The sequence below is a fragment of the Notothenia rossii genome, assembly GCF_949606895.1.
Source record: "Notothenia rossii genome assembly, chromosome: 2".
Lineage (NCBI taxonomy): Eukaryota > Metazoa > Chordata > Actinopteri > Perciformes > Nototheniidae > Notothenia > Notothenia rossii.
In genome coordinates this window covers 61,059,007-61,086,404 of record NC_136904.1, presented here as the reverse complement: position 1 = coordinate 61,086,404, position 27,398 = coordinate 61,059,007, and the positions used below count along the sequence as shown (strand labels likewise).

General features: G+C 41.4%; 2 long non-coding RNA genes across 3 annotated transcripts in view; both read right to left on the bottom strand.

Annotated features, from left to right (window-relative positions):
• Positions 1-27,398, bottom strand: part of LOC307029174 — a 690,427-nt gene that overhangs the window by 639,891 nt on the left and 23,138 nt on the right. The gene's annotated exons all lie outside the window — the stretch shown is intronic.
• Positions 20,628-20,945, bottom strand: LOC307029815. The gene is made up of 2 exons (XR_013805410.1): positions 20,852-20,945; positions 20,628-20,763 (listed from the first exon to the last, which is right to left on the bottom strand). It is a non-coding gene; the product is annotated as an uncharacterized lncRNA (long non-coding RNA).

The window sequence follows — 27,398 nt, the reverse complement described above, 5'->3', positions numbered from 1 at the left end:
AGATCAAAGTCAAGTAGAGTACAAATATCATATGAGTACAGTACTTGAAGAAGTCTACTTAGTAACTTCCCACATCTGAAATCAGATATGACTTCAAGTCATGTGATCATTTCTTAGTATTTGATCCTTCCACTTTCCTTCAGGAAATGCAAGGACTTCACAGATGTGGCAACAAGTTTTGGAGAAAGCACATCGGAGGCTTAAAAAGAGACAGGGAGGTGCATCTTCATCATCTTCATCATCTAGCATGCAAGAAGTGTAAATAGAGGACAGTGAAGGAGACACTGAGGAGGACCACGCTTCGTGTGGGGTGAGTACCAAATGCTATCTCCTGGTACTCATCTGAGTAACTCACTAAACAAGTTATGTGCACCCCTGGATATAATCCCTCCACCTGGTCCTAGGTCTACCCCTCGGTCTCCTCCCAGCTGGACGTACCTGGAACACCTCCCAAGGGAGTCGCCCAGGTGGCATCCTTACTAGGTGCCCGAACCACCTCAACTGGCTCCTTTCAACGCGATGGAGGAGCGGTTCAACTCCGAGTGACTCCCGGATGACTGAACTTCTCACCTTATCCCTAAGGGAGACCCCAGCCACCCTGCAGAGAAAACCCATCTCGGCCGCTTGTACCCGAGATCCCGTTCTTTCGGTCATGACCCATCCTTCATGACCATAGGTGAGGGTAGGAACGACAATGGCCCAGTAGGCAGAGAGCTTTGCCTTCTGGCTCAGCTCTCTTTTCATCACAACGGTGCGGTAAAGCGACTGCAGTACCGCTCCCGCTGCTCCGATTCTCCGGCCCATCTCACGCTCCATTGTTCCCTCACTCGAGAACAAGACCCCGAGATACTTGAACTCCTTAACTTGGGGTAAGGACTCATTCCCTACTTGGAGTGGACAGTCCATCGGTTTCCTGCTGAGAACCATGGCCTCAGATTTGGAGGTGCTGATCCTCATCCCAGCTGCTTCACACTCGGTTGCGAACCGATCCAGTGAGTGCTGAAGGTCGCAGACCGATGAAGCCATTAGAACCACATCATCTGCAAAAAACAGTGGTGCAATCCTTAGTCCACCGAACTGCAGACCCCCTCCCCCACGACTACGCCTCGAAATCCTATGAACTGAAGTGTTGTAGTCTAAATCAGTGCATGATCCGCCAAGACAAGTAATACTGTGATTGGTGGTGAAGAATGTGACTCAGGTGTTCTACTTTAGCAATTTAAGAAATCAAAGACATCAAACATGCGATTTAATGTCTTGTTGAAATGAATAAAAGTCAATAACTGACAGAAGAGTAGTCAAACCTACTTATGCCTTGTCAATCTTTGGTAGAACAGGAGGTGAAATATTATCTTTGAATTTGTTTAAATTGTGAACCAAAATGCTGCAAAAAGGTGCCCATATCCTCACAAACCAACCAACTAACAACTAAACCAAAATCAGCCTAATGGAGTGAAAAATGTTCTTACTCGGGATAGCAACACTACCTTGAGTGATGGGACTGTACAGTACTTTACCAAATGAATATCATACTGTCTTGAAGAAGGCTTAAAACTAGCGATTGAGACCATACATTCATTCAGAAAATGTTTACAGAGGTAATACATCAAGTGAGAAGAACAATAGCCGCTTTCACACCAAGTACTTTGCCGTACTTGGTGCTCAGCACTTACGGCCCCTACACACGGCGGTGTGCATTGAAGCTTGCCGGCTGGGTATGTCTGATGCTCGACCAACAACGAATCACATAAATCTTCCGCCCCGGACACACAATCAGCGGTTCGATTGGCTGACGCCTCCGTGGAAGCTTCAAAAGTAGAACATTGCTCAATTTTGAAGCAACATTTGCTCCCGCAATGCAGTTCGGCGAAGCGTGACGTCACCCCATTCAAAGTGAATGGGCAGAAGCATTGAAGCTTCAACGCAGGCCACCGTGTGTAGGGGCCGTTAGTGCCAGCACTTAGTACCCCCATGGAACTAAGTAAATATCCAGTTCACACCGGAATAAGTTCCCTGAGGGAAGATTACGCAAATGAAGCCGCTGACGTGACTTCTTCTTCTTCTGCTTTGGGTTTACTGGCAGGCCGCAAACCATTTCAGGACGTATACTGCCACCCGAAGTTCCCGGCCGGAAGTCCCCGGAGTGGGGGACTGGCTTCAGTAGAAGCTGCTGGGACTCCCAGCAGCTTCTACTGAAGCCTTCCGGGTAAATCGTCAGAACGCCGACACCTCCTCATCACTCCACCGCTCCCATGTTTTCGTTTTGTTGCCATAAGTTACTCTCTTCGTTGGTGCGCGGGGCTAATGCTAATAATGCTAATGCCAGCAAATACAATGGCGGCTTCACAAAACTTTTCAGAGTTTTACGGGGCGTGGTTTACTATTCGCCCAGCCAATCAGAAGTTGGTACTTTTTTCTCCCCAGGATAGTACCACCTCTCTAGCAGGCACTAAAAATTGAGTTAAAAGCTTTCGGAACTAAGTAATCTTTTATGAACGCAAAATACCCGGCACTAACGGAACTAAACGGAAAAGTACGGGGAAAAGTACTCCGGTGTGAACGCACCTAATCAGACTTATAGACAAACCTTTGGGAGTTGCCGTCCGTTAGATATTATAAATAATTCAGCTTAAAGCAGCCCTATTATGCTTTTTGAGGTTTTCTCTTGCCCGTATTGTCTTCTTTAGGTTTTGGTGCATGATAATGGTCTGCAGAGGCTAAAATCCCTGTGTTCCCTCCAGAGGGAGTTTCTCTCCCACACACTCCCCCCCTGCCTGAAAGGCCTCCATTGGACTCCTTTTGACTCCAGTGTTTACTTATGGCACATAGTAACACTTGCGCGTCTATTGGCTAGTGCTCCAACACGTGATTGGCTAAGGGGCAGGAGATCTCTGAGCAGTTGACCAATAACAACAGAGCCGGCCAGCTAACCAATCAGAGCAGACTGGACTCTGGTTTCAGACAGAGGGTGAAAAGAGGAACTGCAGCACAGGCAGTATGAGAAAAATAAAGAGTTTTTTGAACATTAAAGCATGGAGACATGTCCCAGTAGAGACACTACATACTGATATGAACCTGAAAATTAGCAGAATACTTCCTCTTGAAAAGTAATTCCACATTGGCTTCACTTTTCAGACCTTGATGTTTCTACTTTTCAAAAATTCAGAAGTGTATTTAATATTTGAACAAACCCTTTTAGACTGAAGAAGAAAGGTGTTCCCTTCTTATAACTGCAGTGTGAATATTGATTAAAAAGAGAAGCTCTTATACATACAGCTACTTCATGTTGCCATTTGTAATTCCTGGGATTATCCATCAGATTGGATTTTGAGTCTCAATCAATCCTGGCTTCTTTCACGGCCCTGTGTCACTGCATCCTTCGTCCTTCATCGATTGATTCATTGAAGGAGCAGATCATCCTCCTCCTCCTCTCCACAGTGTGTGCCCCTGCTGGCCCTTGCTTATCTGACAGGCCCCAGCTTCATAAAGCTGATTGGAGTGGCAGACTTGCGCTCCTCAGCACCGAAGATGTCCCCTTTAGTAGCCGTAAATGACAAGCTGACTGACAGCCGGGGATTTAACCCTAATTACACCTGGATAACTGGAGCCAAAACATCACATTTATAAAGAAAAGATCTCAGCAGCGCAGCCTGTGACTTCATTCAATCTGGGAATACTTTCTTCAATCTCTCCTTTATTTTATTTCCTGTCTCCAGGGTCTGACAAGTGCCATGGGGAGAAAGAAAACAGCAAACTTATGTTTATCATTGAAATTCAATAAACGGGTGTATGGGGCAGAACAAGCACAAAACCATGTGGTGGCTGTGACAGCTTGGGGAACAGATACTGAACATAAACTGGTGTTAGGGCTGTCGAGTTACGGATGACCAAATTCCAAATCCTTCCCCCCAGTTATCGTATATAGATATAACATGGAATCGGTGGAGCTTAATCTGTCACAGGCTCCTGCTGCTAAAGGAGGCTTGCTTCTGCAGGGGGAATGCTGATTCACAATTTGAGTTGTTATTCTCTTCCTCCTTCCCTGTGTCGAGGACTTCTGTCTTTTCTCTAACCTCTCTCTGGGTCTCTCAGGTTCTGTTGGCCTTTTCTCTGTTCTGACACTCTTTTTCTCTTTATTTTGGCACCTCGCACCTCCATACCTCCCTGCTCTCTCTCTCGTTGTTTCATCTCTGTCCGTCCCTGTGGAGCAGATCGCAGCCTGGCAGGGCCTGGCAGGGCCTGGCTGCTTTATTGAACAGCGTCTCCTCATCTTTCTTTTTATCGAGCGGCCCCGCCGGCAGCGAGCCTGGAAGCCTTTTCCTTTTGCACCTCATTTGTCTTCATGTTAGGGCGGCTCTTCTCTGCTGGTTTCTGACGGACAACCCACCGCGGGTGGTCACAACCTGGCACATCAACACTGTGCATGTAGAAACAGATACCAACACATTAACATACTGTACCTGTAGAAGCTGTAAAGGAAAGTGCTGGAGCAAAGACTCAGATCACAAGGAGAACACAGAACCTGATGGCAGACACTGAAGATGTATTGGTTAGGGCCAGAGAAATGACGCGGACTAAAAAAGTAGAGTGATAAACTGGGTAAAAGGCCTTGGTAAATATCTTTCTCAACAGACGCCAACGCTCTAAGCCATTGATGATCCGCTTTGTTGACGTAATTGACAAACTCTTTAGCTTGTCAGGTGAATTCAAAGTCTGATACAAAAGTCTCAAATGTAACACTCAGTCTATTTATTTTCCATCACTGTTGTCCATTGAACTTGCATCCGATTCCATCACCTTACAACAAATGACAATAAAAAAGACTTAGCTGAGCTTCGGCAGTCAAACTTTAACTCAGCGTCTGTGTGTATCCCTTGGTTTCGTTTTTGTGTTCGGGTGTGTGGTCAACAGTTTGCCCTTCCGGCGGAACCTGAATCTACAAACATTAGTTCCTACTTTTATACCCGGAGCGCTAATTGGCTCATATAGTACCTTTTGTTGTATTGTACATAGACTGCAATTTAGAGAAGTAAAGTCCTGGCAATATAAGTGCATAATATTGCTGGGGTTAGAGAAAGTCATTTGCCCCTAACCACGTATGTTCTAAGCACCACTTGGCAGCCCTCACATGTCCCGGTGGTACTCAGCTGCACAGATGTGTAGTTAGGGGCATGTTGCTGCTGACTCCAAAAAAAGAAAGCCAATGTGGAGCTTCATGCATAAAAAAGTACTGCACATAAGCTAACTAACAAGGCCTAATGTGCAGTCCACACGGCCACAGACTCCCACAGAAAAGCTTGTGTGAATCCCATGACAAGTTATGAATGACACTGTAACGACAAAGAAAATCGTCAGGGAGAAAAATCAATTTAGAAAATTGCTTGAATTCTTGCAGGCCTGTTTCATTGTCATTAAGAGATCACACAGGAGAGTGGGGGTGAGATGAATGTCTCCTTGTGCTTAGGGGGCAAGAACATAGCTTATACAACAGCCTCAGAGGGCTTATTAATTTTGTCTCTGTTCCACCAACCTCTGGTCATTTTCCCTGCTTGTAAAGGCACAGTGAGCCACAGAGAGTGAGGGGGGAATGTGAATAAAACCCTCAAGAGAACTGTTCTCAAACTCTATTGTCGATTTTGAGGAATGTTGTCTTTTGTTTGCTCTGATGTGGGATCCACAGAATAACAGCCTTTTTTAACAAGTTTATGACTGCCATAATGTTTGATATTACAACAACTTCTCAACACATTTCTCTGGGATTAATTTAGGGGAAATACATGCAATAGACTGTGTTAGTGAGGAAGTGAACAGATGTTGCCATTATCTTAAGCCAAGATGGGCACAATCTGTGAAGTTCGCTCCCAGTCGCTCTCTTTCCCTCTCTTTGTTACATCCAGGCTTTTGTAGCCCAACAGCAGCTTAAATTAGATCACTGTCCAGTGTTTTGCTCTGATGATTAGCTCATAAGCTACCGCAGGCGCTCATGATCACTGAGGCATGAGTGGAACAAGATACAGCACATAGAGTGACTAGTTGTCATGCACAAGTCATCCTATGGCCATCTGTTCCAGCATGTAAAATCACTCTGTGTGAGAGCCTAGAACATACAGTATCCCAGGGTACCGTGCATTCAGACACCAAGGAAACAGAAACAGTGTAACTACTTATTAAAACAAGATTTTACCAGTAGCGTGGCGTGGGGAAAAAATTAGGGGAAGCCAATAATACGTACTGTCTTTTGGGGTGGGGGGGGGTGTGGTGGTCAATGTAATAACGTAACCAGATGAGTGATTACAGCACCCGGTATCATTTTACACACATTTGTATCATACAGATGAAGGACTTACACACGCCTGTTATCTGACCGACAGGTCCGCACGCACTCTCCAGCCGAAACTCTAATAAGCATTCATTCACAAACTAAATCAGGAGACCTTTAACGTTTTACGTCCGGTTCGCTCCTTTGTTCCTCGCTGTACACAGCTCCAGTTTGGGCATTGGCCTGTCATCAGATTGTATTTGTTGTTGCTGATGCAGTGGAAGTTTAGTCCAATTATTTTTGATTAAATACTCCAAATCTCCACCTTCCATAATTGCACTTGCTTCAGTTGCTTGCTACTTTCTAACGGCGGTGAGAGTGGTGCAGTGGCGCTATCTATCTTCTATCGATTAGATTTATGATTAGAAAATTATAAAAGTAGGGTAGACATGTGGATATTATCCGACTGAACAAAACGTGCATTTACCTAACAGGTTAGTTTTCCACTGACCTTTTTTCAAGCTATTTTCCAAAGTCCAATGGAGAAATCCCATTGCTATTTTGTCGAGGGAAACCAAGCGCAGCTTATTCCCGCTTTTTGGGACGCGTCACTGCACCACTAAGTTGATGCGATTTGATTGGATTGTGAGGCAAGGGAAGCCAGCCGCCTCTGGCTTCCCTGGCATGGGCCTGACCAATCACAGGTTGGCAGGGGCATGACGTGAGCCTCATCTGATTGGTCAATCCCTCCATTTTTTTTCACCAAGGGAAGCAAATTTCGGCTAGCCTCCTTTCGCAACAGAGAGTGCAATCTACTGTTTCACCATAACATCTAGAGGGGCGCTGTTTCACTCTTTGTAAAATACTCAATGAGAATGGGGGAGAGACGGGCCGTCAGCAACACACAACAAAGAATTTCCGAAACTAAACGAAGTGTTTTTATTTATTTATTAAAATTATAACTACAATCCGATAAAACAGGGGAAGCCTGGCTTCCCTTGGCCTCCAGGAGAAAACGCAACTGGATTTTACACAGTCATGGCTGAACTGATGAATTCATGACAAATCCTGTTGCCGTATAAACAATCTGAAAAAAATGAACCTTTTTAGCTTCATGTTGGGCAGGGTATCACTCAAAACATTTCATGCCACTACCAATACAAGTACCCTTCAACTAAGGCCCCGGCCACACGAGGACGCATACGGCTAAACTCATAGGATTAACGCAAACGCAATCGCAAAAAAGCTTCCGTCCACACGCAATGTTCACCGGATAGTGTCTGTCACGAGACAGCTCCGTTTAGCTCCAACCGCTGGAGAAGCTGCAGTACATATGCAGGAGCCTGTACGTGGCGCTGTAACTTCCTCCACAAAAGCAGCGAAGAAGCATGGTTGTCATGGTTGCCCTTCTGTTTATTCTCCGCAGTGGGGGGCCGAGGGAACCGGGCAGAGTTTTTCGCCAGTCAACGTGTGTTAAAGTTTAAATCTTTCGGACAAAATTATAAAAGTGCCGGTCAAAGGTCTTCTTTGTTATTTATTGAGCTTTAAAACAAATGAATAACAAATCTTAGACTTGTAGCCGGCGGCGGTGTATTCCATCAGTGGTGAGTGTGAACAAGCTCCTGATGCAACACAACGGTGTGATCACAGAGTAACATGGTTTGGGGGTGTTTGAGGTCATACATGTTAATATGAGCGTGCACTGACTGCACACTCTGGCAGCCATGAATATTGATCTGTGTGTATGGAGGTGTGAGGCAATGTGTGTGTGTTGTCAATGTGTGTTAGTTCGTAGTATGTGTGGGTGTGAAATATATAAATGTATGACTGTGTGAGCTGTGTACGTGTTTTTCACAACTTGTATTTTCAGGGTTGCTGTCTGGCTTTAGGTATATTTCTTATTGGTTATTTTACAGAAAGGATAAAAGGTCAGTGTAAAAAATGAACTATAACGGAAAATATTTTGAGAAAAGAAGACTCTTACTGAAACAGCCTGTTAGTGAATAGTTTTCCTGTCATCTTGTAGATAAAATGTCACTTTTTTCAAAGATACAACAAACAGATGTATCCTTGTTTCTATGCCAACTTAATTGTAAGTGTCATGTGCAACAGTTCTACCTTGAACAAGAACAAAACAGACAAAAGATCCGATTGCATCGCTTTCAAGCTTTCCATCACTATGAAGTATATATATATGGAATACAGTTTGATTAGAAGCTGAGGATGAAATTATTATTTTTGTTTGGCATTTGTTTTTTAGGGTCGGCAGTGTTGCACTGCTAGTTAACCACCATGATGTCCACTGAAATATCCCAACAACTGTAGGCTGGATTAGCGTGGAGCTTGGTACAAACATGAATGACAAATCCGCCAGAAGAATTGAAAAAAACACTGTATAGCCATTTATGGATGAAAGAGAAGCATAAGTTGACATTTGTAGTGATGTGCCTCAATAACTGTTGGATTCATTGCAATAAAATGTTGCAGGTGTAACAGAGTTAAAAATGTGTATTCATAATAATTAGTTTGTGAATGCTTAATTCATAAGAAGATTGTGAATTTTATTTCTATGAGATTGTTTTACTTTATATTTTTGAGTTAGGTTTCCCGTGGGAATACTTTCCCATTGCACGATGTTGTTTACTTCCTATTTGTCATTTCCGCCATCCCCTCACAGAGACGTGAGCATTGTTGTTGGTGAGTTGTGCTAGAAACTGTGTTGCAATGTATTATCATTTTGTATGTTAAATGTGCTATTTAAGTTCATGACAGTGATAATTATTGTTGAGTAACACTACGGGTACATCATTAACACTAGAACCGCCAGAGGTCGCTGTATAAAACCGCCAACGGGTAAAATGTACCCGCTATTGATTTGCAAGGTACAATGTTCTTTTATTTATCATACAGAACAGTGAGTTTTGATCGCACAGGGATGACATTTATACCAATAGAATCTGTGGAGTCTCAGCTTTTCAGATGACATAGTTTGTGCAGATAGCATGAAGTATAAAATATTGCTACAAGTGCTGATTTAAACGCTTGGTGTTAGACTTGTGTTTTGTTTAGGTACAAATCTCTCAATCTCTCTCTATCTATCTATAACTATCTATCGATCCATCTGTAATGTTCTGTTCTATGGACATATAATTGTCTACATAAACAGACGACGCGGACTACTTCTCTCATTCCGAGTGTCCATCTTTATTCAACTGGCACGTAACCTGCACACATGCATTACGTCCTCAACGTGAGCTCAGTCATCCAAGATCTTGTATTCTTCAAGATGTTACACTATCTATAACTATATATCTATCTCTCTCTCTATCTATCTATCAATATATCTATCTATCTATCTCTCTCTATCTCTCTATCTATAAGGAACCGCAGTAGACAAAAGGCGCTGCTATAGCAACACGTCATGTTTACGCTGCATTTTCTATGAGGTAAATATTACCCGCTGGCGGATATAGGTATAAATGGCCATTTATTTGGCGATCTTTTCAATCTGACTTCCTATTGACAATTTTTAACAACAGAGGGTGCTATATAACACACTTTCAGGAAAAGTCACGGACTGGGAGACTTTAATATGTTATGGAAAAAAAGTTACATACAATAAAAAAAAATGCTAGGGGTAAACATTTACCCATTGGCGGTTCTAGTGTTAATCAGTTTTTTTTTACGTTTTAACCATAGGAAACAGTACTTCAAGGGGCATTATTAATTTGGTACTATTTAGACCCACGGCGCTGTTTGGTTTATTACCATGGAAACACTTTTCCGATTTTTCTGTCTTTTCATTTTTCATTAACACAAAGTACAGCTGAAGCTTAACATTTGTGCCCAGTATCTGGTCAAATTCCAAATGTATTGGACAAATAAAAATTGTGACCAAAGATAGGAACATTTATAAAGTGGTGAGCTACAGGATCAATTTAGTTATTAAGTCATCCTTTGGGATGATGGTCACCGTGTGTAACATTTTGAGAATGTTTGCACTTTAGATTCGGTCAGCATCCTGAAGTTAACATTGAGCTCAATGAACTGCTGGCATGGCTGAACATTTGTATTTAAAATAAAACCTTTCTTTCAAGGAAATAAATAACTATTCTTTCAGGAAAATAATGATATGTTATAATCTCAATGTCAGAGGGAAACTACCAACACTTTTCCCCAGTGTGACCATTCAAAAAAGTCATATACATGTCTGCCTTCACACTTGGCCGGATGACACGTCATGTTTAATGCCGTGCCAACCGCTGTGGGTGTGAGATCCCTTTTTAGAAGACACACAATGATAGTGATCAATAACAGTCATGCTAGTAGTGACCTGCACGCCCTCAGACAACTTCCAGATACATCAGCATTCTACTAACAACTCCCCAGCTTGTTATTGCCTCCCCTGGGTCTCCATGCAGTCAGGAGGGCTGAGGGCAGCTATAGCTCCATACATATATCTGCAGTGGGAGGTGGAGTCTGAAGGTGACAGACGAAGTCCACAACTCTCCAAAGTGGCTCAAGGTTGCAGATCGCCCTGGAGGCTCCTCAGCGAGCGGGGGAAAGGACATAATGACAGCTCTGAAATGAATAGACCCACACCTAAAGTTCCACGCCAACGAGGCAAAGAGCTGTGTGCTGGAAGCTTCTTTTTGACAAAATTATAGGATGGGCTCACATTTTCAGACACCCTCCTATGTTTGACATGAAATGATGCGCCTTCTCATTTTGGCTTGACGTTTATACATTCATTTGCCTGGCATTTGTTGTATTTTTCTGAAAACAGGCAACTCAAAGAGGTTATTTTCATACTTACTGTCCAACTTCACTGTCACATATACATATTGTAGCACTAGTTGGGGTCTGTTGGTGTGTGTGAAGCGCCACTTGCTCTATCTTTTTCTTCCTTCATTTATATTTTAAGGGATTATGGAGGTGTGATTTTTTCTAGTGAAGAAGAGGTGAGCAAGCCATTAGGCGAGTTATAAATGATATCATGTGAGCTTAGCACTGCTAAAGCGCAGCCAGCTTCTGATTGAAATTGTTCACTAAGTTGCAAGAACGGTCATTCATCACAACTTGGTCAATGCCCTGTGCACATGTAACAGCATGGGAGGGGGGGTTGCAAGGTTACGCTTTGCACCAGCAATGTGACAGAATCCTGAAGCTCATTAGGCCTTGTGCTGGTCGGCACTTATTTGAGGGAAAATAGATCGTCTTTCGTTGACCTTGATGGAAAATGTCACAAGTTCATCAAAGATGTGAAGGAGAATTCACAAGCATGTATATACAAGAGGAACATACAATGCAGTGCTTAAAGAATGTTCACTTTTAAGCAGCTTTGTTTATAATACAGAGAAAGGAGTAAATTGCAAAAGTCAGTGCTTCCTCAACATATCTATAAACAGAATGACTGCATTATTATGTTGTTCTTTGGTAAAGGATGGTCCAGTGTACCCTATGTAAAAGAGATAAGCATTTTGGCATCTTTCCTTAGCATTCAGAGATGTTTTCAGAGAATTTCAACACGCTTATCTTGGCTAACACATGGATTCTTCCGGGTAATTTCACTCCTTTAGGAAGCAAAAAGACTTAACCGTTTTTTAATTGGCTGCATGCAAACAACTGGTCATCCAGTAGAATGTACCCCAGAGCCAAAGACAGCATCAGTTAATCAACCCTCAAACATCTTAAAGTTAGACTGCTATAAATTGCCCCCTCCTCTCCCTTGATCTTCTGTTAGAAGTAAGGAATTGTGACGGTCAATAAAACCTTTTTCAAGTACATGTCGGAGTCATTTTTCATTGTTCATTGTTTGACCTTGGTTTGAGGTTGGCCTAATGACATTAATAAACCATAAGACTGGAGGAGGTTCCAATGCTCTGATTGGGCTGCTTGGTGTCAGTCAAATCTGGTACACTGTTATCGAGACAATTTCCTTACATGCCAGATCAGAAGATTCTTATACCTGTGTGTTACATAACTTATTATACACCCGCTCAAGCACACTTACAAACTCACACACAAACACAGATTGACTGACTTTTGTGAGTAAATAAAATAAACATCTTTGTCTTCGATGCTACGAGCTGACTGTTTAATATGAGGAGAGGTACAGCCTGCTAACAAGCTTTGTTTTTGACCAACAATGATTTCAGAATGATGGTTAATCCAGTGTCGGTCCTAAAGGAAGGTGAGGGGTACTATGCCCCCAACATATTAAGCGTTGAGCCCCCTCTTGAAATAACTATGGCTAAAATATTGTCAGCAAACTTTAAAGGCCTATTTCTCAAAAATCATTTCTTGGTAACAGTGATGTTACATATTTTGCTGAGTATTTGGAGAAGAAACACAAGAGGGATATCATTGGAACGCTCAGAATCTCCTCTTCTCAACAGTGTTTGTAACTCAAAATGTGTTTCGGGGTGAAAGCTCACATATTTTGTGATTTAAGTTGTACTTCTTGTAAAAAGGACAAATATAATAATAGTTAGTAAAATGACAAATGTATAGGAAAATGGTCAGAAACCAAGCCCTTATTAGTCCCGGCAGTGGCTCAGTCTGCTGGTTCGAGTCCCCGAACAGACTTAGAAATGGAGTGTGGTCTGGTACTTGGAGTGGGCCATCACTCCAAGTTCTGGTGCCATTGAGCAAGGCACCAGAACCTTGCTCTGTGTATTATCATCTATACATTTGTATTTGCTTTAATTTTTTCAGATGCCCTTTAGTTGCCAAAAACACAACACAAACGTAATGCGGCATTACAAATGTCCAGTGGCTGTCTGGTATAGTATGTTATAACTGTCTGGTATAGTATGTTGTTTATAAAATGCTTTTCTTTCGTGAAAGGTGTTTCACTAACTTCTTAAAGAAAGCGCTGGAGACAACCTGTGTAGAAAGACAAAGACTAGATTTAAGTTGAGATAAACACAGAGTTGCATACACACACTAACCAACATTCAAACAAACAAATCAGTGGATAATGCTGGCCATGCTTTATGAAGTCAACCTTGGAATACATTATTTTGATTTGAATTATTCTCTAATGTCCCGAGCTTTGCTGGAGACATTGCTGGCTTTACATCATTAGCAAAGCCAAACAAATAAACTCTGAGAATCATGGGCCTTCAGGGGATGTACGGCTTCACAAATGACTCAGTTTATCTACAATATTTAATGTTTCTGTAAATAATCCACGTCCCCTACAGTTTCAAATGTAACATTAACATCGGTATTATTTCTCTCAGGGTATAGAGTTATGAAAATTATCGCTGGGCAATGAATGAATGTCATGAATAGTAAACCAACCTGATCATGTATCTGCGTTCTTTAACATTTCTGTATTAAGCATATATAACACAACCCTATGATTTTCCATTCAGATCAACTGAAGGTATTAAAGGTTTCATGATTAACCTTGTGTAGTTAATGCTTTAATAATATGACTATCCCTGCTCTTGTGTAGTTTCCTACCACATCTTTGTTTTTGCCATAGCCTATATTGTATGTTGAGGATGGCAGTCAATAAATCATATCATCTCTTGATCATAAAGTAGCTGTGTTTCCACTGGAAATATTAACAGAAAGAGCTAATACAATTAGGAAGGTCTGTTGAGTAAACAATATTTGTCGGACCTACAGAAAATGCCCTGTCCATTTTAATCATAGCAAACATTGATCTGCGATTTGCCCAAGTAACCAATTGTTTAAAGGTCCCATGTCATGTTTTCTGGTTATTACCCGTCCCCCTGTTTGTTATGAAGGTTTTTCTGCATGTAAACGGTCTGCAGAGTCACAAACCCTCAAAGTACACCCTGTAGCGAGTAAAACTCTAACACAGAAACATTTGAATACTCACCATTTACTACAGAGCCTTTGGAACAATGTTCAAAGCAAGGCTGAGGTCAATCTTCTCCACACCAATTACCTATCACAGAAAAACATATTTGAAATTATTTCATTATTCACACACAAATAAAACGAAAATGTTCTGCTCCTTAAAGGCGACATTTACCATTTAATGATGTACCTTTAGGTTAATAGGAACCGAGCGCAGCGCTCATCATGTGACGAGGAACAACCAATCTTAACCGAGAAACATCTCAACTTCCGTAAACACATTGTACGGCAAATATGGAAGATAAGTTCATTTCACAGCGGGTGGATCGTAACCGTTACTTGATCTGTCCGGCATGTCCCCCATATTCATGGTATGTGCACCGCTGCTAAAATGTAACACAATCATTAATATCCTCCACTTTCCAGTATCAAGTGTCGCTTTCCGGGACACACCACCACACACAATATTGTGTCTCTGTTTTGATCTGTTTTGATCTGTGTGTACTTACGGTATTTACATGAACACAGAGCGGATCAAAGCAGAGACATAAACACAGTTTTTTAGGGAAAACACTGCGGTCCCACAGACAATATTGTATATTTAACAATCAACACCTTAAATGGGTAAAGATGGTCGCTTAACGTAAGGTAGGCCTACAACCTGCATCAGCGCCCTTAAAAGTCGGCACAAGAGTAGACATGCAGAGCCGGACCGACGCAGTAAAGTTCTACACCGCCTGACAGCAGACATGAAACAATAATTTAAAACAAGACGTAGCCGATAGACATGCAAACATGCCGCAAGCTCATCCATCAGATATGACTCCCCCCTCCCCACTGAGCTCGGTTTAATGTGCATAACTTTGGGCAAGGTTCCTACTTTTAAATATTGTAAATCAAGCAACTGCCGGACTTACGCTCTACAAATACTCACAGTATAAAAAAACACGCTAAACACAAGTCAATTAATATAAACTCATCTTATGATTTTCATGGCTTTATCTTAGCAAACACCAGTGAATGACAATGTTTACAAATTGTCAGCTGTATTTACGTTGCTCGTTGTAACGGAAAATGTGAACTCTGCTTTTTGCAAACAATGCGTCTTGTGATGACCTCTAACTATGACGAACATTTGATGACATTAAATAACAGGAGCTCCAACAAGCTGTGAAGGACAGAGAGTGAATAAACATACTACATACAGAGATGCTGTATGAGAAACCAATGTGAGTTTGGAACATTGTAAAATATAAATCTATTCTAGTAGACCTCAACAATGGGATTATGATCAGTAGAAATGGGCATGATATGGTACTTTTAAGGTAAACAGTAACATGACTTTTCAATACAATATTCAAATATCTCTCGTCTCTTTTCCTCTATGAATGTAAACAAAAAAAAACTGTCCAATACATTTAAAAAAAATTAACGAAATACTGGAACTATAACTCAAATTACATGATCCATTCCATTAATGTCAACAAGGTTCTAAAGCAATACTTCGTTTTGAATTGTTTACATCAGTATCAGTAAACAAAACATTGATATAATAGCTTTTGTAAGTTGATATGGCAAACATGTAAGCAAACATTTACAATCTATCTAGCAAATACGGAACAACATTCAAATGTATTGAATGTTCGTCACTGGTCACCGGCAAATGTAAGTCTATAATGTACGCTGTCTCTGTTTGGTTTCTGTCTATGTATCAGACAAATATCTGGATATTTAGCTGCTTGACCGGTTGGTTATGAGCGTCTGAAAGGTGTGATAGGCTCTTAAACAGCACATGTGTACCAAAAGCAAAAAGGAATGTTCAATACTGATAATAATTATATATAGCTGAGGAGTACTGGAGAGGTGTAATGCCTAAACATTTTAAAATCAGATTTGCCCTGTCCGGCTGAATAGTTACTGTTGTATAATTGCCTTCATTTCATTTTCATTTTCAAACCTAAACATAACGTGACATGATGATATGACAGGTTTAATCATTGACAATTAGGGTGACCAGGTCTCAACAAACTAAATGTGGGACAAGGAGTATGTTTGTGTGGGACGATGTGGGACACCCTCTCAACAGCACCCCGGAAAAAAGATCTCTATTTCTATTCTGTTTCATTTGGTTTATTCAACAGCATCCTATAAACAATGACAGAAAGTGAAGTCATAATGCAGTAACAATTTAGTATCTTGATAAAGAAAAGTAAACTAAGGCTAACCAAGGCAGCAGGCATTATTCACTTCAAGTGTTTAGAAATGCATCTTCCTAATTCAACTAGTGTATTACCTGTAAAAGTAGGCACAACATAAATGTATAGATAAAATAAAACCATAAGTACAAATCAAAACTGGCCAGGAGGGAACAAAAACATAATAATACATAAAAATAAAATAGCTTTCAGTTTTGTCCATCACGGCAACAACAGGTGGGCCCCCCCACAGTGTGTGGGCTATTTTGTCACCTAGAACCACTGGTGTCTTTAACTCTGTCAAACAACTCTCCACAGAGGCAGGGGCAAGCACATGTTATTATGGACGCTGCTTTTTTACGACCACATGACATTTTATTTACTATCTCAGAGTCTGGAAAAATGGTCGGCGCTAGCTTGTTACCACAGTCACTGTGGTAACACTTGTTATTTCTGAGTGGCCATCATTTTTTGTTTTGAGTAGGAATGTCTCCATAGAGTGGGATGTCTCTTTTTGAGCGACACGTTTCTTGTGAGAATCGCATTCTCGGTGTCTCTTGACGTTGTATTCACCGCCATGTGAAATAGAAAAATTACTCTTGCAAAGATTGCAAAAAAATCTGCACTGGTTTCACCCACGGGTAAGTGTCTTCCCAGTATTTGTTGTATGTGCATCTTCTTTTCTTCTTGCCTGTAGTTTCAGTTTCCTCCATTTTCCATAACCTGCTGCGTCGCCTGCATTATTGACTGACTTTCGTTGTTGTTGTTTGGCGGCGCCGCGGCGGGGCGTGTGTGAGTGAGTTACTCTCATTGGTTAACACTTGACCAGCACCCGCCGTGTGTTACAGTTTGATTGACAGCAAACACACCCCTGTGATGATAGCCTTCCCTGCTTTCTCAACAGCCATTGGATAAAGCTGATTTTAGAAAAGCGTTTTAGCCAATCAAAATGAAATATGCGGGACATTGTCTCAATTTGCGGGACGCACCAAAAGTCGTGAAAATGCTGTGCAGTCCCGCGCAAAGCGGGACATCTGGTCACCCTATTGTCAATGTGTTAAATAATGGAGGGCCAAGTCTTTTAGACTCTGTATATCTCTCTTTAGGGACATAAGGGTGATTTGACGTTAAAAGTAATATTTTATGTGTTTTGATCGTATTCTCAGAAAAGTGGGAAAAAAGTCAGAAAGCTAGCAGTTAAGGGTGATATAAGTGAAGAATGGTGGGATGAAATTTGTAATTTTGTTACATAAATGTGCTTTTAGAATCCAGTATAGCAGTCTCAGTGTGAAACCATAACAAGAACAGAACAGTCAGACCATCATCCAACATGCCAGCCATGTAGCGTGATAAAGAATGGTCGCTCTTCAACATTGTCTGAGTAGGGGATGCTTTATTAATGAGACGTAATGGAAGTGGAATATAAACACACACTTGTGGGGGGCTACTGGGATGTTGTATTGTGCCTCACTAATGGAGGATGCATTTTAAAAGCAACAACAAACAGCATGGTGGCTGTTTACTCGTTCTTCCAGGTCTCTGCAGATGATCCGTGTGATGTGGCCACTTGAGGCAGAGTATGGAGCTGTAAAAATATGAGGATCAGGCCTATGAGAAGCCGAGACGACCTGTCATAATGACATGCTGCTGTCATCCCACGAGATACAGATCATCCTATAGTGGGGTCACTCCCACAGAGACTGCATGCTTTTATTTTTGAAAGACGGCAATTACGTGATCACCCGAACATTTCTGAGTGATACGAGAAGATTTTCGTTCGTACCGGAGGAGTGTTGGTCCCCAAACTTTTTTGAATTTGTGTTTCAAAAGCAACCACAAAAAAACAATACATTACATTAAACAGCACCATACAGAAATCCGTGTGAGATAAATAGAATAATCAGTTTGATAAACAAAATAAGTCAATCACTGGTGACATTTTTGTGCGGAGTTAATCCAACCCGTGAGGCTTATTTTTTAACACTGTAAAGTTTCCCTGAGTATTGTACGGATATTTGTGTGTGTATGGAATTCAACTTAGCTTATCTGCCACTCAAACAAATAGCCATGTCAGTTACACAGCAGACATCTGTTAGGTTTTTATGTAAAAAGTTCTGACAAGACACATCAATATCAAACCAGAAAATCACATTAAAACTCTTCTGGCATATCATTACAACACAACAGAGTGGACAACAAACCATTTTTAGCTGTGGATTGCTCAATACCTCAAAATAAAAGATTTCATAATTTTCAAGGGTTACTCATGCTGAATATAACCTCAGTTTACCTACTTATATATAATTCAGTTATTACAGTTGTAGTCTTAAGTCTTACGCCTTTTCAAGTCTTAAAAAGTCAATGTAAGAATTGTTTTCAATAACTTGTGGATTTCCTTGAATACTTCTGTGTTACAAATTACAAAACATTATGATTTGAGATCCCTTTCAATACTTTTTCTTTTTTTTTAATCAAAGAATTAACATAAACAGATACACTGAATTGTCATGGCCAACCTGATACCTTGTTGAAACATAAACTGGATAAACTAAAGATGTTTCCACACTGGCATAAGGGCTATGGCGTTATATTTGTGCCTCTATCCGGAGCACGCAATGAAACATGTTGAGCATAGAAAATGCGATGGAGCGCGCACTTGAACATTTTTGAGCACAGAGAAATATATTTTCGCTCGCTCGACCTCTCCAGCCTGTGCGCGCTCAGCTTTGCCTGCGCTTGCTCAAGTTGTCACAGCGTTACAAATGTGCCACAAAACCAACCAATCAGAGAACTCGAGAAGGTCAATTCTGATTGGCTGGTCCAGCGCCATGTAGAGAGAAGAGTTGCGACAGCGGAAGTCCAAAATGCTTGATCGTCACGTGGTTCAGAGAGACTCAGAAAGTTCCCGGAAGTTCGTTGCGGGCCATTTGAATCACGATTTGAATGCATTAATAACAGGATAGAAGTGCAATTTTTGGTAATTAGTGGTCAATAAAGGTTTTGATTTGCAATATGTATGCAACATATTGATATGTGTATGTAGTTACATCAATGTGTTTTGTTTTTTTTAAGTAAAATGTGCTAATATTTGAGGATTAAGATAAAACAAGAAGTACTTTATTGATACCAATTGGGGAAATGTTTACGCTGCAGCAGCAAAAGACAAGGAGGCACTGTACATTAGACAGTTAAAAGACTAGAATTAATCGAAAATGTAAACATCTTAAATAGAAATAAAATAGCATTACAACAAGTAGAAAATATACATAGTGTGAACAGCTATCTTACCTGTTAACATTATACATGTTAGGCTAACGTTGCCTTGGTTAAAGAGCCTGTTGCTGTTGTTTATTGCTTTGAATTCTTTAAAACAAATATTATCTTCTTAAACCTGTATGTTAGTCACATTCTAATGTTTATTGATATATTTAGAGGAAAGGAAGGAAGGTTTCAAAATTCTGATTAGATACATTTCTACCTGTCACGGAGGTGATTTCTGGGCCCATAGATCTCGGCCTCCGTTACGGGTTGTATAGCTTCATTGTGGTTGATTGTGTTCACCTGGTGGCGCCCTGTGTTGTCCCCTCCCCCCTCACCTGTGTCTTGTTGATTGATTAGTGTGTGTATTTAGGCTCTGTTTTCCCTGTCAGTGGAGAGGGAGTGTGTGTGAGATCCTAGTGGTTGCAGGCTGGGCTCACGTGAACAGCAGCAGCAGCAGGATTGAGGCTGTGTGTAATATGTTCATGTTTTAATAAATGCCCATACCGGGTTATAATTTTGGACGTTCTGCCTCAGTCTGCTTGCTTGGTCGGGCCACTCAACGGTCAGCTTCACACTACCATTTCTTTAATTCATGGTGGTGTCAGTAATCCCTTGGTAATTGAGGACACAAGTAATCTAAAGTATTAATTTAATCTTTATGACTTTCAGAAAGGACAGGAGACCCACATGTGCCTATCAATAATTGTCAACTGACAGCACAATGAGTCAAAGCACTAGCAGCAGCAGCATGATGATGTTAAATGTGTTGTTTTAGGATCATCCATTGTAAATAAATGGAATTCAATAAACATTGAATATCATATCATGCAGTTTGTCTGTGCCTTTTCCTCCGTGTTGTCCTGGCATATAGTCTCCCCCATGGTTTGCTGTGCTGCCGGGGGATGCTCCAAGCGCTCAGAGAAAGGAGTACACATGTAAAGTTTCCCCACTGACACAGAGAGGAGGAAAGAATGGCTGGCTCAAGTCAGCAGGAGCAATTTAACTATCACAAAAGACAACAACAGCAACTAAATATGTGAGGTAATCATATTTAACGAAGACCACACCATTGGGAAGCTTAATGTCTGTTTAATCAAAAATAAAGAACAGGAAGAGGCTTGCTAAACTCTGGGAGTTGAGACTCAGGTGCAGGGTGAGGGTCTCATTGCAGGTCTTCAGGCTCCATTAAACCCCCCTGGGGTTCTTGTGCTGAAAGAGGGAGACAAAGACAGGAGAAAGGGTTAGATACATCCAGCAACCTATAGGATGGGAAATTGCTGACCTATTTTAAACTTACCTTGTGTTTTCACTCTAACTTAAGTCCCTCTCCCTTTGCCATCAATCCAAAATCAGCTGAGCTGCAACATAATACAGACAGGTAATAATCAACAGAATCACAAGGATATAATATGGCTCTGCTAAAAACACTCACCCATAAGTTACGTTTTTGTTTGCTGTTTGGAAGTCTCAAATATGCACTCTAAATCCACATCAATAGCGATCACACAAATAGCTCTCTTCCTTATTATTGTGTGACGTTCGTTAACTATATTATACTAGCTTGAACTCCAAAATGGATATCCTAATTTTACCACCTCCACCCACTTAAATCACACGCCCCAATGTTATATTTAACTAATATGTAACTCCCTCCACCCCGGATAAAAGCACGTTAAGAAGCCCCTTTTCTTTCATTCCACAACGTTGGAAGAAATAACTTTAAGAGAACGGATTAATAGGCTGTTCATGGTTAACGTGTGTTGCTAACTTTATCCGGTATCCTAGCCTCATCTGTCCGGTTGAAAATTAACGCAAGCTTTATGCCCATTGTAGAACAGGAAACAGAAGTTGGTCCAGGTTCTGGTCAACCCAAAATTGTGATAGAGAGAGAAACATGTTTTGTCATTCTGCCACCTCTAATGCTTACAGCAAGTATCAATACCTCAGAAGGGTTCATGTACATGTAGGCTACGGTTTGTTAGCGGTTTGCTTAAACTACCCCTATAGCTATGTTGCCGGCTAGCAAACTCAGGCATTGCAAACAATAACGTGATATCAAAAAACTAGAAATGTATAACTCACCTGACACTGTGGCGTGCTATTCTCTTCATTTAAGTCTGTCATGCCCTGTAAATGTCAACGATCGATGTGTAATAAGAACGTCAACAGCCTGATAGCAACCGAAAATCCCTCTCTCATCTCAGATAGAAGATATGATTGGAGACGACCAGCTAATCAGAATTGACCTTCTCGAGTTCTCTGATTGGTTGGTTTTGTGGCACATTTGTAACGCTGTGACAACCTCGAGCGAGCGCAGGCAAAGCTGAGCGCGCACAGGCTGGAGAGGTCGAGCGAGTGGGGGAAAGAGAGCGCGTGCAGTGGTCTGCTTGCGCACGGAGCAGGAGTTTTATGAGAGAAAATATATTTCTCTGTGCTCAAAAATGTTCAAGTGCACGCTCAATAGCATTTTCTATGCTCAACATGTTTCATTGCGTGCTCAGGATAGAGGCACAAATATAACGCCATACAAGGCAACGCTGTTAGGCAAAGCTAACTAGACCTCAGCCAATTTCCATGTTTAGAAGAAGCTGTAGCCATAGTTTTAGCGCTTATGGCTAAAGAGATAGCCGGAGTGACAACTGTAGCTTTATAGCTATAGCATTAACTATCTTTGTATCCACAATCACAGCCCCAGCCAGATCCTTAGCCATAGCCACAAATAGTGTTTCAGCACACAACCCTCAGCCAATCATAGCTGCGGTCACAGCCAGACTGTAGTTACTGCTGGGGCCTCCTCTGAAAATATGGATCAGAGGGAAGCAGAAAGTATTTCAAGTGATTTCTAAATGTATCTTAAGGAATTGTGAGTACAGTGTATCATGAAAAAAAATGGAACAAATTCCAACTGTGACCCCCCATCAGGAGCTTTTTTCATAACTGAATAGGATCAAATGTATTGTTAATCAAAAATATATACAGTATGGGTGCATTTTGAAGAAATGTGGCACTGTGATTTAACAATGGGAACTACTTCAAAGACTTAAAACATGTGATGTGGAAAGTGTAGTCGAAACAAGGGGAGATGCTTAAAATGTGTGATGCACAATATCTAGTGAAGCGTGCACACACACACACACACACACACACACACACACACACACAAACACACACACACACACACACACACACACACACACACACACACACACACACACACACACACACACACACACACACACACACACACATTGTCATATCCTTTAACAGCAGTGGGTATAAATGCTTGATGTTATGTGCAAGTGAGAGCATGAGGATGAGCTTTTACCAGAGGTGCTGCCAGCTCTGATGAGACAGGAGTAGCAGAGAGGAGGAGCAGACAGGAGGAGCAGAGAGGAGGAGCAGACAGGAGGAGCAGAGAGGAGGAGCAGACAGGAGGAGCAGAGAGGAGGAGCAGAGAGGAGGAGCAGACAGGAGGAGCAGAGAGGAGGAGCAGACAGGAGGAGCAGAAAGGAGGAGCAGACAGGAGGAGCAGACAGGAGGAGCAGAGAGGAGGAGCAGACAGGAGGAGCAGAGAGGAGGAGCAGACAGGAGGAGCAGAGAGGAGGAGCAGAGAGGAGGAGCAGACAGGAGGAGCAGAGAGGAGGAACAGAGAGGATGAGCAGACAGGAGGAGCAGAGAGGAGGAGCAGACAGGAGGAGCAGACAGGAGGAGCAGAGAGGAGGAGCAGACAGGAGGAGCAGACAGGAGGAACAGAGAGGAGGAGCAGAGAGGAGGAGCAGACAGGAGGAGCAGACAGGAGGAGCAGACAGGAGGAGCAGAGAGGAGGAGCAGACAGGAGGAGCAGACAGGAGGAGCAGACAGGAGGTACCGACACGACTGCAGGTGGCTGGAGCGCTGGAGCGGGCGGACTGATGGGAACACAGGTGTGATCACATGTTTACACACATGCATCCGATATATGACTTTATGATTGATTCATCTTTTTATTAACGGAGTAAGATCATTTAAAACTGTGACAAAACCTTATATTAAGTAATATTCAGACAAAATTAATATAGCTGAGTCAACAATCAAACCATTGGCAGATTTGCCCAGGCTCAACCAAAAATGCAGTCATGATCTAGTCAGCTGTGTTACTGTTTATTTGATGAAGTTCATTTGTTAAAGAGGCCCTATATATCGCTCTATAATTATTATTTTTACTCGCTGCTATCTCTTAGTAAGACTATTCAACTACTGTAATACAATCTGTAATAAGTGTGCAATATACTGTATACTTCGCTGTTATCTGGCTGCTATCAAACTACTTTATATAATGTATGCTACACCTCCAACTATCCGGCACTCATTTGTGCATGTAAATGGTCCGCAATGGCTAAAATCCCTGTGTTCCTTCCAGAGAGATCACAACAGAGCCGCCAGCTAACCAATCAGAGCAGACTGGGCTCTGTTTCAGACGGAGGGTGAAAAGAGGTGCTGCAGCACAGGCAGTATGATAACAAAAATACGCTTTTTCAACATTAAAACATGGAGACATGTCCCAGTAGAGGGACTAAATACCAATATGAACGTGAAAATGAGCATTATAGGGCCTCTTTAAATTAGGTTTGGGAGCATGGCCACTCCTCAGCCTTACCTCTTTATTTTAAAGGGGCTCTATTATGCTTTTGGGGGGTTTTCCAGTGCAAATGACAATAATAGGGTCGCTTTAAGACTTGTCATACTTGGCCAACACATCCAGCCACCATTTATCTTTGTTCTCATGACCCACCCTCCATCTCCCCTCTACTCATTCAGTCCCCTATCTTAGCCACATTCCTCCATGCCTCCACCCATCCACCCCTTCATGTATCCCTTCATCCCTCACTCCCCTCAGCTCTTCTTTCTCACACACATTCCTTAAAAATCCTAAATATAGAAAATAAAAATATACACCATATAACATCTTACTAAAAGTATTTATACATATACAGTACATCATATTTGTATTATATATCAGATATAGAGGCTGCTGTCTGCAGTGACTCGCCCAATACCGGACCAATTTACAAAATACCAAAAGAGCGATTTTTTCCCCCTTTTTCACAACATTTTTTTGTTTGGAGACGCAAAACATATTTGATATCTTGATAGCTTATAAAGTTGTATATATTGTTACATCATGGACAAAAACTACAGTTTTTTTGCATGTATTATTTATTACATTATAGAAAACTGTCTAAAACCTCTAAAAATAAACAAAGAAAATACACAGGCCTACTTTAAAATAAATCAACACAGCACTTGGGGAGTCCTCTGCACATTTGAAGAAAATGAATATAATTCAAATGGGCCCACTTTGAAATAAATAAAACATAGCTGCACCCTGAAAAGAGTAAACTGATTGAATTATGACTGAAGATCGTCAGCACTCTTCCTCTTTCGGGTTTTTCCTCCAATACGTAAAGGCTGCAGCACCTTTGACAACTTCTCTCTACATATCAATCATACCGGTAAACCAGCATTGTTTGCTCTGAAAGCATATAACTCTGTCCACGCAGAATTAAACCCTCTGTGTTCCTCCGATACTTTTATTTTCTTTGATTTATCCATAGTTCGCTCATCGAGCCGGGGGTCAGGTTATTCACCCGCTGGAAAAGGCGCTCGCGCGGGACCGTAGCAGGATGTGACGCATATTTTAGTTGACCTAATTAAAACCGTTTTGTTTTTTATTTATGTGTCACAGTATCACCTCAAAATACAAGATACGAAACATTTTCAAACACGCAAGGAAATATAAATAGTCCTACAAATAATTTTATTTTATTTCCTTCTTATTTTTGTCTAAGCTCAAGGGAGCCAGAGCAGAGGGCTTGAAGAGCTGCAGCCACGGGTTGCCGACCCCTAAGTTGGACAAACGAACATGGTACACAAATGTTCAGGAAAAATACCCAAGTTACCCTTTCACTTAATTGATTGCGTTTGGGCAGTGAGCCAAGACTCAGAGCATGCATGCTCTCAAGCACAGGCTGAAAGTCTGACTAAAAACACTTTTGACGGTCCACTGGCCCATTGATATTGAACCTAAAAAAGGATTTGTCTACTGTATCACTGGATTTGCTCAGCCACAGTATTGCTGCACTGAGCAAAAATGTTTGCATCTGTAGTAAGGAGCGTACTGGGACAGTAACGCATAACTTGTGTATGTGTGTGAAGCATGAGATGGACATCTAAAATAATTTGCAGAGAAGAACAACAGCATGTATGGATACAGTTAAATTATAAACTGCTGACATGATTTTGCTAGGTTGTGTTTTAGAATAGCACTTACCTGTTGACACACTCGGTTCAGTATGTATTCGACAGTCTCTTTTGTAATAAGCTTTTGACCCCCTCTTTAAATCCAACATACTCATTTCTTCAGGCTCAAATGCAGCCCTGTTTATTTGTGTCCGAGAATTAAAAAAAACACTCTTCCTGTAATGAAAATGACATCAATGTGAACATTCACGGTTCTGTGGATGTCAAACAGGCTCGATGAAACTGGATTTAACGACTAATTGTTTTAGCAGCTCAAACATGCCTACACATATTCTGGGCTGATTTGCTGAACTTGTCAAACACATTTAAAACTGCGCTTCTGTGATATTCATTGAATTTGAAAAGCCATCTGGCACTCTGTCAAGACATACAGCTCCATATTAAAAGAAAGCCCAGCATTAAAATATGCCAGTCTTCCTCTCAAATCTGAGCAAAAAGCCTCATACCTGGGCCTTTTACCATCAATATCTAAATATATATATATATATATATATATATATTTGATTTATACATATATATATATATGTATAAATCAAATCATTAAATCATTGAAATACAGCCACATTTCTGGTTTTAATGGTATTCAGAAAGAAAAATCAAGACACACATACTGATTTAAAAAAAAAAGAAGTTGTTTCTAGTGTGCTCGCTCCGGCTGCCCCTGCTAGATTTGTCCTATTTTCAACGTTTAGCTTTCTTATCTGTCTATAAGTAACTAATTAATCTGTGCCCTCTCTAAACTTTCTTGGAGAAATGTTATTTTGCCAATGAGTTGTTGCTGTTGCGCATCCACACCACTGTTCGCGCAATGGCCGGGTAGCATGGCTATCCCCACAGAAATCAGAAGGACGCAGAGGATACTGGGTAAACTGAAGAGACGAAGGAGCGACTGCATCAGGGTGTATGACGACAACGTTTCAATAGACAATGATTGTACCGTGAGTCTTCATCATGTCTTTATCATGAGCCTGAGTCTTCATCATGTCTTCACCATGAGTCTTCATCATGTCTTCATCATGAGCATGAGTCTTCATCATGTCTTCATCATGAGCCTGAGTCTTCATCATGTCTTCATCATGAGCCTGAGTCTTCATCATGTCTTCACCCTGAGTCTGAGTCTTCATCATGTCTTCACCATGAGTCTGAGTCTTCACCATGAGCCTGAGTCTTCATCATGTCTTCACCCTGAGTCTGAGTCTTCACCATGAGCCTGAGTCTTCATCATGTCTTCACCCTGAGTCTGAGTCTTCACCATGAGCCTGAGTCCTCATCATGTCTTCACCCTCAGTCTGAGTCTTCACCATGAGCCGGAGTCTTCATCATGTCTTCATCATGAGCCTGAGTCTTAATCATGTCTTCATCATGAGCCTGAGTCTTCATCATGTCTTCACCATGAGCCTGAGTCTTCATTATGTCTTCACCCTGAGTCTGAGTCTTCACCATGAGCCGGAGTCTTCATCATGTCTTCATCATGAGCCTGAGTCTTAATCATGTCTTAACCATGTCATGTCTTGACACAGTTAAAAAACGTAAGAGTAAAAGGT